The sequence below is a fragment of the Macaca mulatta genome, chromosome X (genome assembly GCF_049350105.2).
Source record: "Macaca mulatta isolate MMU2019108-1 chromosome X, T2T-MMU8v2.0, whole genome shotgun sequence".
Taxonomy (NCBI): Eukaryota; Metazoa; Chordata; class Mammalia; order Primates; family Cercopithecidae; genus Macaca; species Macaca mulatta.
Window position 1 is genome coordinate 42,897,260 of NC_133426.1, and position 13,895 is coordinate 42,911,154.

Genomic DNA, 13,895 nt, shown 5'->3' on the forward strand with positions numbered 1-13,895 from the left:
GGCTGAGACCTCTGTAACAAAAGACAGATTAACAAGAGAAAGACAAACAGAAGTTTATTAACATGTATACCTTATGTATATATGGGAGATATCCAGAAAATATGTGTAAGCCTCCAAAGAGATGGCTTTTAATTCAGGCTTAAATGCCATCTTCTGCTGAAACAAAGAAAGAAGAGTGTATGTGTGTCTTAGGGGACTCATATACGGGGAGGTGACCAGAAACATATAGTAAACAAAGGTAAGGTTTGTCATGCAGATTTAAGTCGGTGTCTTCTCCATTGATAAGAGTCTCTTGTGATTTATTTATCCTACTTTTCCTGGTACAGAGAGGGAGGCATCCTTACAAATGGAAGTTTCCTTTATAAACATAAATTTCTCTTACAAAAGAATAATTTCTAGTCTATGTTCAGAGCTTCCTACGTGTCTGTTATTTCTCAAAATAATAAACTCAAAATAATCTTTATGCCAAAGAAGCATAATTTGGAGTAGCACATTCTGGTCTCCTACTGTCATATTTTGGGGTGGCATATTCTGGTTCCCTATAGTACCAATAAATTGTAAATTTAAATACTGCCTAGAAATACCAATAATAAATATAGAACATGCAAAACTGCCTTCACCAGAGTAGCAAAACTTCCAGGTTTATGAAATCTTCACTCACTGCTGGGCATTCTACATGCCCATAGTGAGTGGATGGGCCAAAGGAAAGCTTCCTGTCTGTCCTCTGAATTTTTGCTTAATATGGACTGACAGTAGACCTTTTAATAGCATAAAAAGTCATACAAAATTTATTTTAACATGTATAGCATGTGGGAATCACAGAAGAATGTTTAACCAATAACCCAATGAAGTCCAGATGCTTACATACCCTGCTTCATAGAAGAATGGGAGATAGAGGTATAGAAATGAACGATTTTCTGGGAAAATAAATGAGCCCGAGGAACAGTGGTCTGGGACAAAGTTCTGAGCTCTGCAGGAGGTAATGGGAAGGTGCGGTGAGGGTGTGGAACTTTACTTTGAATGAAGGTTGTCTTATGTAGGTAAAGCCTCCCAGGTAATCTCTCAATATTTCCCTCAGAAGAATAGATTGAAAGTCTGTCTAGGCATGGTGACAACTTCCGTTCTCTTCTCCTCTTTAATGGTTAATCTTTCATGATTATTTAATGAGACTCCTAGGAAGGGGGAAAGACAATTGCATTTCTTTTGGAAAGAAGTTTTCCTAGTCAGATAAGGAGATTCCAGCAAGAGTTCCTAGTGGTGTTTTGGAAAAATAAGGTCAGAGAGACCTGGAGGCAGGGGGAGATCAGAGAGAAACCTTGAGGTTTCTCTTCTTTAGTTCAGCATGTTGAAGCACCATATTTTGGATTATTATCTTCTGAGCCCCAACATGAGTATGTATTCTTCATGGAAAGAGCCCTCCAGGAATCACTTGCATGAGAGTGTTTAAGTTGGGCCAATTGGCATGAATAATTTAGAAAGAGAGACTAAGGAACTGTATTGAAGTTTTTCTTCCATTATTGACCTGGACTGGTGTTGAGAAAAAAAAAAAAAAAAAAAAAAAAAGCTTGTAAGTAGAAGCTAAAGGGGATATTTTCTTGAACATCACCCATTTTGTTTCCATTCAAATGTCCCAAAGCATTTGGTTTAATAATTTCAAGACCTCTGTAACTTTGGGATAGCATTTTAAGCCTTTCAGTGTGCATTGCACATAGTAAAAATCCAGTGAATCTGAATTTATTTCATGGAAGAAAAAAATAAGAAGGATGAAAGGAAGAAAATGAGGGACAAACATTTTTCATAAGAGTCCTAGAACAAGCATAGGTGAAATGGTGGCAAAGTAATATTTGAAATAAAAAATACTTAGAAGTTACCAGGATTGAAGAAAGACATGGGTCTTATCAAAAAGCATTCAAAGTACCAAACAAGATGAATAAAAATAATTTTTCTGGAAACATGTTAGTGAAATGAGAGAAATCAAGGATAAAGATGATAACCTCAAGAGAGAAGAAAGGAAGGACGATTTTTCTGTATAAATGGAATGTCCTTTTGCCTGGATGATATTTTAAGTCTATGCTTTTAACATCTCTTCTGCTTTAAGCACATAAGAGTGATGGAAATATATTAAAAAGAGAAAGTAAGAAGCTATAACTGGGCTTATAGGCAGATAAGCATTGCAAAAATAATAATAATAAAATATGAAATAGAAGCCAGAATTGTGAACAGCGCTGAAGTCACAAGCTGGCTGGACATCAAGGCTGAAAACAGAGATGACCAGGGTTTAAAATCTTCATGTAAGTCGGCAGCCAGAATCAAGGCCCATCCCTGAGATTATGCCTCCTGAAAAGAGATTGAAAATTGCCTCTGCCAGTTTCTAACTAGGGCATCAGCTCATTAAACACAGAAGACCTGGGACATTAAAGGACATAGAGTTGCCAGATATCTCTGTAACTGAATTAGCCACACTCAGAATAGCACCATGATACAAGTACTACCAATTGCCAAATTTGACCTAGATGGGGAATCTAGGCAACTTGAGTGAAGCAGTAAAAGGACAGAGACGGCAAGAGGGAAAGAAACAAGTGAACAGCTTCACTAGGCCTACATTGCTTGGGTGAGCTGTGGCCATCATCCCCATTGCTGTCAATGAGCCAAACTACGTGAGTACTCCTTCTAACATCAGCCCTGGCCCACGAAGGATAGCCACCATGGAACTCCTTAGTAGTGTTGGTGCTCTTCCCAATAGTACACACCTGATGGCTTTGGTCAATATTGTGTCCTCTGGGCCTTTTCATGGAATATAAACCTCTGGTAAGTCTTCTGGCTTCACATAACGTATATATTCCAGCATGGCCATTTCTCTAACTTTTTAACTTTATTCTTCCATTCTTTGCTAGGAAAACTCAGGCATCTCTACTTTGTTCTATATAAGCTATAACTTGGGCTCTTCAGAGTCATATTAGAAGAAACTTTGTTTCATCCCCTGGAGTGCTTGCCTGGGTATTTTTTTCTTTGTCCTAAAAGAATGGGCCCAAGTCAGTGAACTCTTGCTTATCCTATATTATATTCTGGCCCACTTGATCAAGCACCCTCAATATCTAATTCCATGTATACTCCCCTGGTTTCTGCCAGTAAATACTAGCCAATTCTTGCAGTTCCTATTGGGTGCAGTCATTTTCTTTCCTTATTGCACACAGCATAACCTCAGCCAGTGTGTATTAGAATTTAGCCTTAGTTATCAATCTGGTACACAAAGGAGGAGGTGGGAGAAGCTTCTGAAGGGAGCACCTTTTGCCCCACATGAGAGAGGCCCCTGTAGTGCTTTTCACACAGGGAAATTGCTGTCTTTTGGCCCCCGTAGTGCTTTTTACACAGGGGAATTCCTGTCTTTTAACCTATTTATGCCTAGTGTTCCATTATTGGATGCTAAGCATGTGGGAGTTATTTATATCCTACTGCTCAAGGTCATTGCCAAGGTCTGATTGCAAAAATTCCAAAAATTACAACCTCAGGCATGAATGGGTTAATAAGGTGCTTGGGCCATCTATACAGCCTCCTTATGTTTCAGAGAAGTCTGACTAGCCATAATCCTTGGGAATATACACCCAGAAGTCTTCATCTCGCATGTTAGGGTTCTAGACTTTTCCAGCTTTTTCTGTGACCTTAGTGTAATTGACTTACTTTGAGCATCGACTTGTATTTGAAGCTCCTTAATCCTATCAGATTTTGATATTTTTTTCTCAGCTGGTGTATCTGTAAGCTACCAAAAAGGTCCTCATATTTAGTGTTTATTTTTTTAAATGCCTTTATTTTCTCATTATCCTTCTGTAGGTTTTCCATGCAACTTAATGATAATTATTCAAGCTCATTGTCCTTGTATATTTTGCTCACCTCATACATTTCCAATATTTGTGACATCCCATTGGTCAGTGTTTCATTTCATCAGAATGTTATTTGCAGTCATTGCCAATTAACATTTTAGCAATTTTGCCACTATTTTATGCCCGGGATTATCTATAGTACGCCACATACCACTTGAGATGGGGTTCTCTTTTCTAGCCAAGTAATAAGTTAGTCAGTCTCTAAATTTTATCTTAATGCATGCTTTCTTGTACCACTTCTGATAATAAGTTGTATCAGTTGAGGTCCTTTGATAAGTAGATGCTAAGATAGAATTAGAAGTGCAAGAGTTTTATTGCGACTAATACCTTTGAAAGATAAGAGGAAATGAAACAAGTCAACAGGGAAAGCCCTCATGCTGCAATGCATGTCACCTGATAAAGGAGTGGAGCAAGGATATTATGTAGAAAAAAAGTTCAGTCTGAGGAGCATCTCTGAGAAAATCATGGCCAGTGCAACAAGGCACCTCAGTGTAAAGGCTGTTTCTAGAGGAGTTCTTCTACCTTAGGTGGCAATGGCTAGGTCCTGGCACTCCTGTTGTGCTTAGTCTGCCACTGGAACTGCCTGGAGAGAATGTGCCCTTGACTCATACACTGCAGTAAATCTCAAATGTGCTGCAACAGGTTTTCACTGAATGGAAATCTGAGAAAATCACTTTTATCGCTGCCACATGATTTGAAAATGTAACTTAACAATAATAATGTTCAAAATAACAAGAAATCTCTAGAAAAAAAGTCTAACAAAATATGTGTAAGAAAAGTTATAAAGGCCGGGCACAGTGGCTCAAGCCTGTAATCCCAGCACTTTGGGAGGCCGAGACGGGTGGCTCACGAGGTCAGGAGACCGAGATCATCCTGGCTAATACGGTGAAACCCCGTCTCTACTAAAAAATACAAAAAACTAGCTGGGCGAGGTGGCGGGCGCCTGTAGTCCCAGCTACTCGGGAGGCTCAGGCAGGAGAATGGCATAAACTCGGGAGGCGGAGCTTGCAGTGAGCTGAGATCCAGCCACTGCACTCCAGCCTGGGCGACAGAGCGAGACTCTGTCTCAAAAAAAAAAAAAAAAGAAAAGTTATAAAACATTATGAAAGGACATTAAAGAAGTCCTGATTAGATAGACTATGTAAATGAAGAAAACAAATCAATACAATAGCATGTCAATTCTGACCTTTGAATTTAATAACATTACAATCACAGCATTCAACAAAACTTTTCTTGAAACTTACCATGATAATCCTAAAATCCACATGGATTTTTAAAGGTGATTTTAGTGTCCAAAAATAATCAAGTTAATAAAAGAAATAAAACAAGTGCCGAAACTCACACTAGCAGATGTTAAGTTTTATTCTAAAGATACAATAACTAATAATGGTGAATTATTGTCACAGAGATAGGCAAATAAACCCAAGAAACAGAATAAAGAGGCCATAAACAAATGTATGCCTATGTGGAAGCTTGGTATATGACAGAGTTGTCATTACAAATCAATGGGAAAACACAGACTAATCTATATATTTTGTTAGGACAACCAGAAATTTAAAAATTCTAGTGAATAAAATTGAGACTTACCCTCCCCAAAACTTGTTTAAAATGTCAATTAATTTGGACATAATTATAGAACCTAATGGAAGTAAGATAGCCCGACACAGCCAGAACAGATGCTGCATGAATCGGAATGGCCTTTTTATTTTCCACTTTCTCTAAATTTACAAAGTATGAACACCTACCAGAGACACCTCAGAGCAGAAAATGGCTGAATTCTTACTGGGTTTCTGTCCTGTCATGTGAGTGCTTATATCACTAGTCCAGAAGACTTTCAGTAGCAACTTAGTGATTCTGTTTAAGAAATAGTCTCTCTCTCTCTCTCTCTCTCTCTCTCTCACACACACACACACACACACGCACACACACACACAAAATTGGAAATTGGTCTGCTTTCATAAAATTATGTTCAGCAAGATCTAATCCAATCCCTTGTCTAGTGTGAGAAGAAATAATTATAGTCCAGATCAACAGCTTTATCTCTATCTTGCTGTAAACCTGTCTCTCCATAGACCTCCTCCTAACCCTAGTTTAATATCCTTTTACCTCAATGGACTCGGACATTACATTTAATCTAAGGGCCATAATTTCAAATTCTTTCCTCACAGTTATTTATAAAAAATAACAACTAAGTGTGTTGAAAACTTTATAATATAATTAAAAATAAATTCCAAGTGGAATAAAACTCAAAATGTGAAAAACAAACTAAAATTTCAAAATTACTTATGGGAAAATATACATATGACTTTGGGTTTGAGATTCATTAAGCTAGAAACAAAACATCTTCATAAGGCAAAACACTGATACATTTTTACTAAATTAACTTTTTTTTATATAAATCAGAATACCATTAGATGAGTGGAAAGATTAGAGAGATAAGGCACAGCCTGGGAGAATATATTTGAAATGCATGCAAGTAGCAAAGTATTAGCTTCCAGAATGTATAATGATGCCTACAAATCAATAATAACACAAATAACTCAGTATCTAAATGAGCAAAGAATGTGAACAAGCAGTTAAGAGGAAACTAAAATTGACGATACATTTTTAAAAATCCTCCACCTTACTAGAAATCAGGAAAATGAGAATTTAGAAAACAGTGATACACCATGTCAGAGTTATCTGGTTAGCGAAAAATAATATTTCATAGTATTTGTGGATGAAGATGTAAGGAAACAATAATTTTAGTACACCATCAGTGGGAGCTTAAATTGATAACACTAATTTGGGAAGTAATTTAGCAGTGGTTAGAAAAGTTGAAGATGTGTGTCCTACAACCCAGTAATTTCACTTCTAATTGTTTTCTAGTAAACACTTATGTCGAGAATTGAATATTTTCATGTTTTTGCACTGTTTGACTTCCTGAGGAGAGAAAATTGACTTGCTAGAGAAAGCCTCCTTAACCTCAGACCCATTGGCTCCTCAAATTCCTAGGGTATTAGATTGAAGCCATCTGCTCCTTTTCAAACGATAAAACTTATCTCCCTGGTGCCATGAAAACATCTCAGGGGTTATAAACCTGAGGACAGAGATTTTTGTCTTATCTTCCACCTGAAGACATTTATTTACATTTCAAAGTCTGGAGAACTTCCCCTTCTTTTTTCCAAGGAGAAATTGTTTATATTAGGGAGATTGCAGTACCCCTCTGGGGATGGGGTATAATGTCTATATAAGTTCCCAGATTCATAGTTTTGGGTTCCTCACCTACAATACAGGACATGGTATCAGTAGGATGACACCTGGCTCTCATCGCATCACCTTAAAATAAGGAAGATTTGTGCCAAAGGGAAACAAATGAGGTTATTGCTGTAAGTAATCATAAGCTACCTTGTTCCAGAAATCTTGAGTTTACTTTTAGGATAATATGAATAAATATAAATATTAAAAGTGTATTGATTTGCACATGTGCACAAGGAGAATGCACAGAAATTTTTTGTAACATTATTTATAAGAAAAATTGTATAAATATAAAATGCCGATTCAGAAGAGACTTGATAGATTTTCTTAAATTCAGATATTAAATACATGCAGCAAGAAAATGAATAGATTTAAGTTCTAAGTATAAATATTAGTAAATCACAAAAGTGTAATACTTATCTAAAAAATTGCTAAACAATATGTACAATATGATAAAATTTATTTCAAATTAAAAAATAAAAGTCAAATGTCTATCAGCTACTGATAATTAAACAAATTGTAGTTCACTTATTCCATGGCATTGTACAGGAGGAAAAATAAATTTCTCTGTCCGTTCTGAGTTCTTAGCTGGAACCCTGTAACAAAAGACAGATTAACAAGAGAAAAACAAATAGAAGTTTACTAACATCTATACCTCATATATATGTAAACTAAAAATCCTAAGCCCTCCACCAACTGCACAGACCCTCTCTTGGCCAAGGGGACCCCAAGGAAACCTTAAAAACTGAGTTTCCAGCTGTGATGGGAAAAGAGATCAGATACTCCTTGTTATATACCCTCCCTTTTGGAGTTTAGGCACAACTGACCAGCACTGATGTTAAAACAGAGATCATAAGAATGACAAAAGATACTCTGTGGCATACTAAATTATAAACAAGACCTAAGACCATATAAGGCAAGGGTTAAGTCCCGTCTGAAGGCCATCAATCTTGCTACATAACATCCTTAACTTAAAACATGCCTTTCTGTTGACTCAAAGTATTAGACAGAGCCTTACTCTTTTAACCAAATGCAAATTAAAGAATCTCTGAGTCCACCTATAACCTGGAAGGTCCTGCTTCAAGTTATCCTGCCTTTTTGGGCCGAATCAATGTATATCTTCCATATATTGCTTTGTGCCTTTGCCTATAACTCCTGCCTCCCTGAAATGTATAAAATCAAACTATAATCCGACCACATTGGGTATACTTTATCAGGATTCTTTGAGACTATGTTTCCTCAAGCTGTGTTCACTCCTACTGGCTCAGAATAAACCCTCTAAAAATATTTTACAGTCTGGCTTTTCCATTAACATATACATAGAAAATATGCAAGGAATTAGTAATTTTCAAAACAGTGGCTTAGAGTTCAGGCTTAAACACCAACTTCTGTTGAAACAAAGAAAGAAGGATATTGAGAGGTGAGGAGGAGTTATGAAGATGTGACCAGGAAAAGTGTCCTTATCACCAAAGACACAGGGAGAACAAGAAGAATCTAAACAAACAGGCCTTGCTAAGTTTTCTCCAGCTCATACCCTTTCATCCTATTCTAATGCTCTGTGACTTTCCACTCTTTATCAAACCAAGCCTTAAAAACACTCAAGTTTGACCACTTCTTTGGATCTTCATTTACTTATGAAGGCTCTCATGTCACGTAAAACCTGTATTAAATAAATGGGTATACTTTTCTCTTGTTAATCTGTCTTTTATTATAGGAGCCCCAGCCAAGAACTCAGAAGGGTAGAAGGAAAATATATTTTTCCTCCTCTACACTTACCTGGAATAAATTTGAAAATTTATATTCTTTGAGAAAATCAACCATTTTATGCAGAATCACAAATGTATTTATATGGAGATGAGCAAATTAATGTCATACAATTCTTTTAATTTCCTTGGTATCTGTGGTTGTTTCTTGATTATATGTATTTTCTATTTAGGGTATTTGTACTTTCTCCCTTTCTTCCTTGATTAAGTTAACTAATGATTGTTATAGCCATTTCACTGTAACCCACAGGTATTTAGTTCTGCTCTCTTTCCAGGGCATATGGAAGACCATGCCTCTCGTGTGATTAGTTCTATGCAACAATCAGGGAGCAGTAGGGAGAGGGGCATGTGTCACATCCAGGCTGAGGGTGAAAAGTCCTGAAATCTTCCAGAGTGTCTTCCTTACTTGCAGTGAGCATGGAGGGCATGTGTTGATAAAGCAGAATCTCAAGTCGAGTAAAACTGAGTTGTTGAGTTACTATATGGGAAAAAAAAAAAAAGCTGCCTTGGAGAGTCTTTTAACTCACAGTAGACTTTGAGTGCACGAGAAATAAAATTTATGTGATAAGCCACTAACATTTAGGGATTGTTTATAATTTAAGCTGAAGCTTAGTTTATTCTGACTAATACAGTGATGTTACTCATTTGCTCTTTGATTTATTTTTTAAATCTAGCAAATTTGTTTTCCATGTCAATAATTTGTTTTTACTTAATTTCCTTTCTCTTTACCTTAGATTTAATATGTTCTTTTCCTAACTTACTGAGTTTAGTTTACATTTATTTTTCTTGATTATTATAATAAGTAGTTGGGGCTAAAATTTTTATTCAGAGCAATGCTTCAATTTTTATCTGATATACAGCATTTATATAATGGTATGCATTTATTGTGGGGTTGATAGTTTTCCCCTTATATCGGTTGTTTGGAAACAAAGTTGTATTTCACTTTAATTTAGAGGTGAATTTTTTTCATTTTACTTTTGTTGTTAACTTCCACTTCTGTGTTATTGTGGTCAGAAAATATTTTCTGCTTCTTCTATAAATGTCAAAGCAAATGAAAATTGTGTATCTTATTGTTCAAATCTTCTGCTTGTTTCCTGCTTGTTCTAATTTGACATGCATAAAAGATTGACTCTTCAAATTGTAGATTATTTTATTTCTTACAAGGACATATGAGTCATTTACCAAAATTTACCATATAACATATTTCAAAGGAATAAAATTATTCAGAGTACGTTTCTTATGACAATGGAAGCAAGCTAGACATTATTTTTAAAAAGATAACCAGAAAATTCCCATGTTTCAAAATTTAAAAACACACCTTTAAATAGACAATAGGTCAGAGAAGAAATAATCATATAGATTATAAAATATTCCAAATTGAATAATAATTAAAACACAAGCTGTCATAGCTTATGGAATACACGTAAAGCTATATATGTAAGGGAATTTGTAAACTTAAATGCAAATCTTTTCCTTATTCCTTGGGATATGTGAAAAAGTACTTAACTTTATTCATTATTAAATATGCAAATTAGACCAGTCATGGTGGCTTATGACTATAATCCTAGCACTTTGGGAGGCTGAGGTGGTAGGATTGCTTGAGCCCGGGAGTTTGAGACCAGCTTGTACAACATAGTGAGAGTCTCCACAGTGAAATAAAAAATAAAAAATTAGCTGGGTGTGGTGGTGCATGCCTGTAGTCCCAGCTTCTCTGGAGGCAGAGGCAGGAGGATGGCTTGGGCCCAGGAGATTGAGGCTGCAGTGAGCCGTGATCATGCACTCCAACCTGTGCAACAGAGTGAGACCCTGTCTCAAAAATAATTAAAAAAATAAAAACGCAAATTAAAAAGTCACAATGAGATATCACAACATACTTACTAGAATGGCTAAAATTAAGAAGAATGAAAATATCAAGAATTTAAAGGATTTGGAACTGCTACAACCCTCATATATTATGGGCAGTACTGTAAATTGGTACAACCACTTCTGGAAATTGGGAGTTTTACTATTTACTGCATATCCTATAAAATAATTTTTAGATATATGCCCAAAGAAATACATATCTGTGTGCATCAAAAGTCATGTGCAAGAGTGTTCATAGACACATCATTCATAATGGCCAAACACAAAAAATCACTCAGATATTCATTAGTAGAGTGGATAAATGAATTGAGTATATTCATGTAAAATATAGCAATAAAAATTAATGAACTATTGCTATGTGCAATGATAGTGATGAATTGTCCACATGAATATAATGTTGGGCAAAATACCCAGACATAAAAGAGCACATGCTGCATGCTTCCATTTATATAAAATTCACACGGGAAATTAACATGGGGTTAGGAAACAAGATATTGGTTACATCTAGGAGGTGAATGGGGTTTGCACTTCGGAGGGAACACAGGGATCACTTGCAGAATGCTGGTAATATTTTAGTTCTTATTTGGATGGTAACTCATATTATTATTTTGTGAGCAGAAAACCTGTGATTTGTGCCATTTATTTCATGTGTTTTCTATTTCTTTAAAAATGTTAAGCAATTGAATTGGAAATTACTATTTTGTTATATATGTCAGATACAAAAAGGCAATACTGATCTGAACCAAATTTGAGTTGCAGAGACAGAGCAAGAGAATGCTTAGGTTGAAAACAGGAACAATTTGAATATGCAAGCTCTCACTGCATTAGCTCCTGGAATTGTGTTTTGAATGATAATGTGCTACATGATCCTTCTTCCAAATAATTCAGTTTTAGTCAAATTAAAGATTTGCTCTTTTATGTAACCTCCTTCTGTAATTTTACTTTTAGTGATCCTGCTAATTTGCGTAAGCTAACTTTCTCCTGCATCCTGAAATATCTTTGGTCTACTCTCAAAATGTATTAAGAATACAACAAGGTCTCACCCTCTCCACCCCAGTTTGCCTGGTCAAAGACACTTCATCTCTCCCCTAAAGAGAGAACATATACTCCTAAACGTCTCTCTGCTTTCCCACTCCCCTCTGGTCTAGTCTACACAAAGAAGCCAGAGGGATTCCATTAAAGGTAAGTTAGATAAAGTTACTATTCTACTCCAAACCAGAGGGATTACCATTAAAGGTAAGTCAGATATATTTGACTCAAAACATTCCAATGGCTTCTCATTCACTACAAGTCAGATTTGAAACTTTTACCCTAACCGACAAGACCAAACAAATATCTGACCCCATATCTAACCCTTCTGCTCTCACTAATGCTATTTTAATGTCACTGGTTTCTTTTCTACTCCTATAAAGTGATTAGCAAAATTCTGCCTCAGAGTCTTTGCACTTGATGTTCCTCCTACCTATTATTCTCTTTCCACAGACGGCCATTTTGCTTATGCTGTTTTTCCGGATTCTGCCCAAATGTCACCTCCACAGAGGTCTTGCTTGACCACTCTATCTAAACTATCACACTCCCTCACACATACATCACCCACTGCTCCTTTTCCCTGCTTTATTTTGTTTCTTCACAGAATTTATTATTATATAGCATTATATTATAAATCTTAATTATTTAGATTTCTGTTTCCTGTACTAGGATGTAATTTCTATGAGACCATGGAATTTTTCCTGTTCCAACTTACATCTTCAGCATGTAGAATAATACTGGGCAGAAAGTAGGACTCAATAAACAAGTGTTGAATGAATGAATAGCTGAATGATAGAATAAGTGTTAATGTGAGTGGTTAGACTGTGATACAAACGAAACTGGCCCAATTGTCTTACCTTAGTTTCTTCCTCAGGAAACTGATCCTCAGACAAGAAACTGAAACCCACCAGATCACTGCATCCAGGCAATGAGATGCCAGACCCCTCATTCATCATGATGGCTTCCTTACCTCTCCCTGTTTCCTGTTTTCCCACATGTAGTTACATGCCTTACTGCCTATGTAAACCCCCAATTTTAGTTGGTTGGAAGAAATGGATTTGAGACTTGGCTCCCAACTCTCTACATCACCCAAATAAAAAGCCTTCTTCCCTGGCAATACTCACTGTCTCAGTGATTGGCTTTCTGTGCAGTGAGCAATGGGACCTAGACCAATCCCCTGGTGTTTCGGTAACACAAACTTGGCAGATGTATTTTCTAAAATAATCTATCGAATCAACACAGCTCATTTCACACAGGAGTAGATCATTTTTTAACAACCCCTTCCTTTCTATGATAACATTATTGCAGTAATAACTATACAATAATAAATAATAATGACCATTTTCTTGATTTGGTCTTTAGTATTAATACAAATAATTAAAAATTGAGGAGATGAATACATTTTAATTTTGATGATATTATTTAAATTCAATAAGATGATTTCATCTATAAACTAAATTTCAGATTTACCAAACAAAAATATCTCTCCTTACAATTCACATCCTGTTTCATCATTTTAAAGTTTAAACTCAAATAAAAATTCTAAATGTTTACAGAGATCGACAGAAAGAGCAGAATTAAAGTAACTCAAGCTCTCTTTATTTTTATCATCACCGTGCTATCATTGTTTATTTCAAATCTATTATATACACACAATAATGTGTAATAACACAGGGATAAGAGATGGAAACTGTGCTGAAGTGAGCTTGAATGATTCTGAACCATTATGGACTTATTCTTGAGAGGAGTGTGGAGCTGATTGGGCATGTGTTGAGGACCCACCATATAAATGGGAGTTCTCTAAATTAATTTTCATTAATTTGAATACAAAGTTTATTAAATAAATGTTACAAAAATGTGCTAATTTGAAGTGTATATATAAATTATTGAAGCCTAACAATAAGTATAGTAATTGTTTAGAACTTAGACCAATAAAATATTTTGAGGGAAGAGAGGAATATTTAATCACTGACATTGTGTAATGTTGTTGACAAAAGGTGAAACAAAAAACCTTTGTCTAAGAAAGAAGAAAAGAGGCTGGGTGTGGTGACTCATGTATATAATCCCAACACTTTGAGAGGCTGAGAAGGGCGGATTACCTGAGGTCAGAAGTTTGAGACCAGCC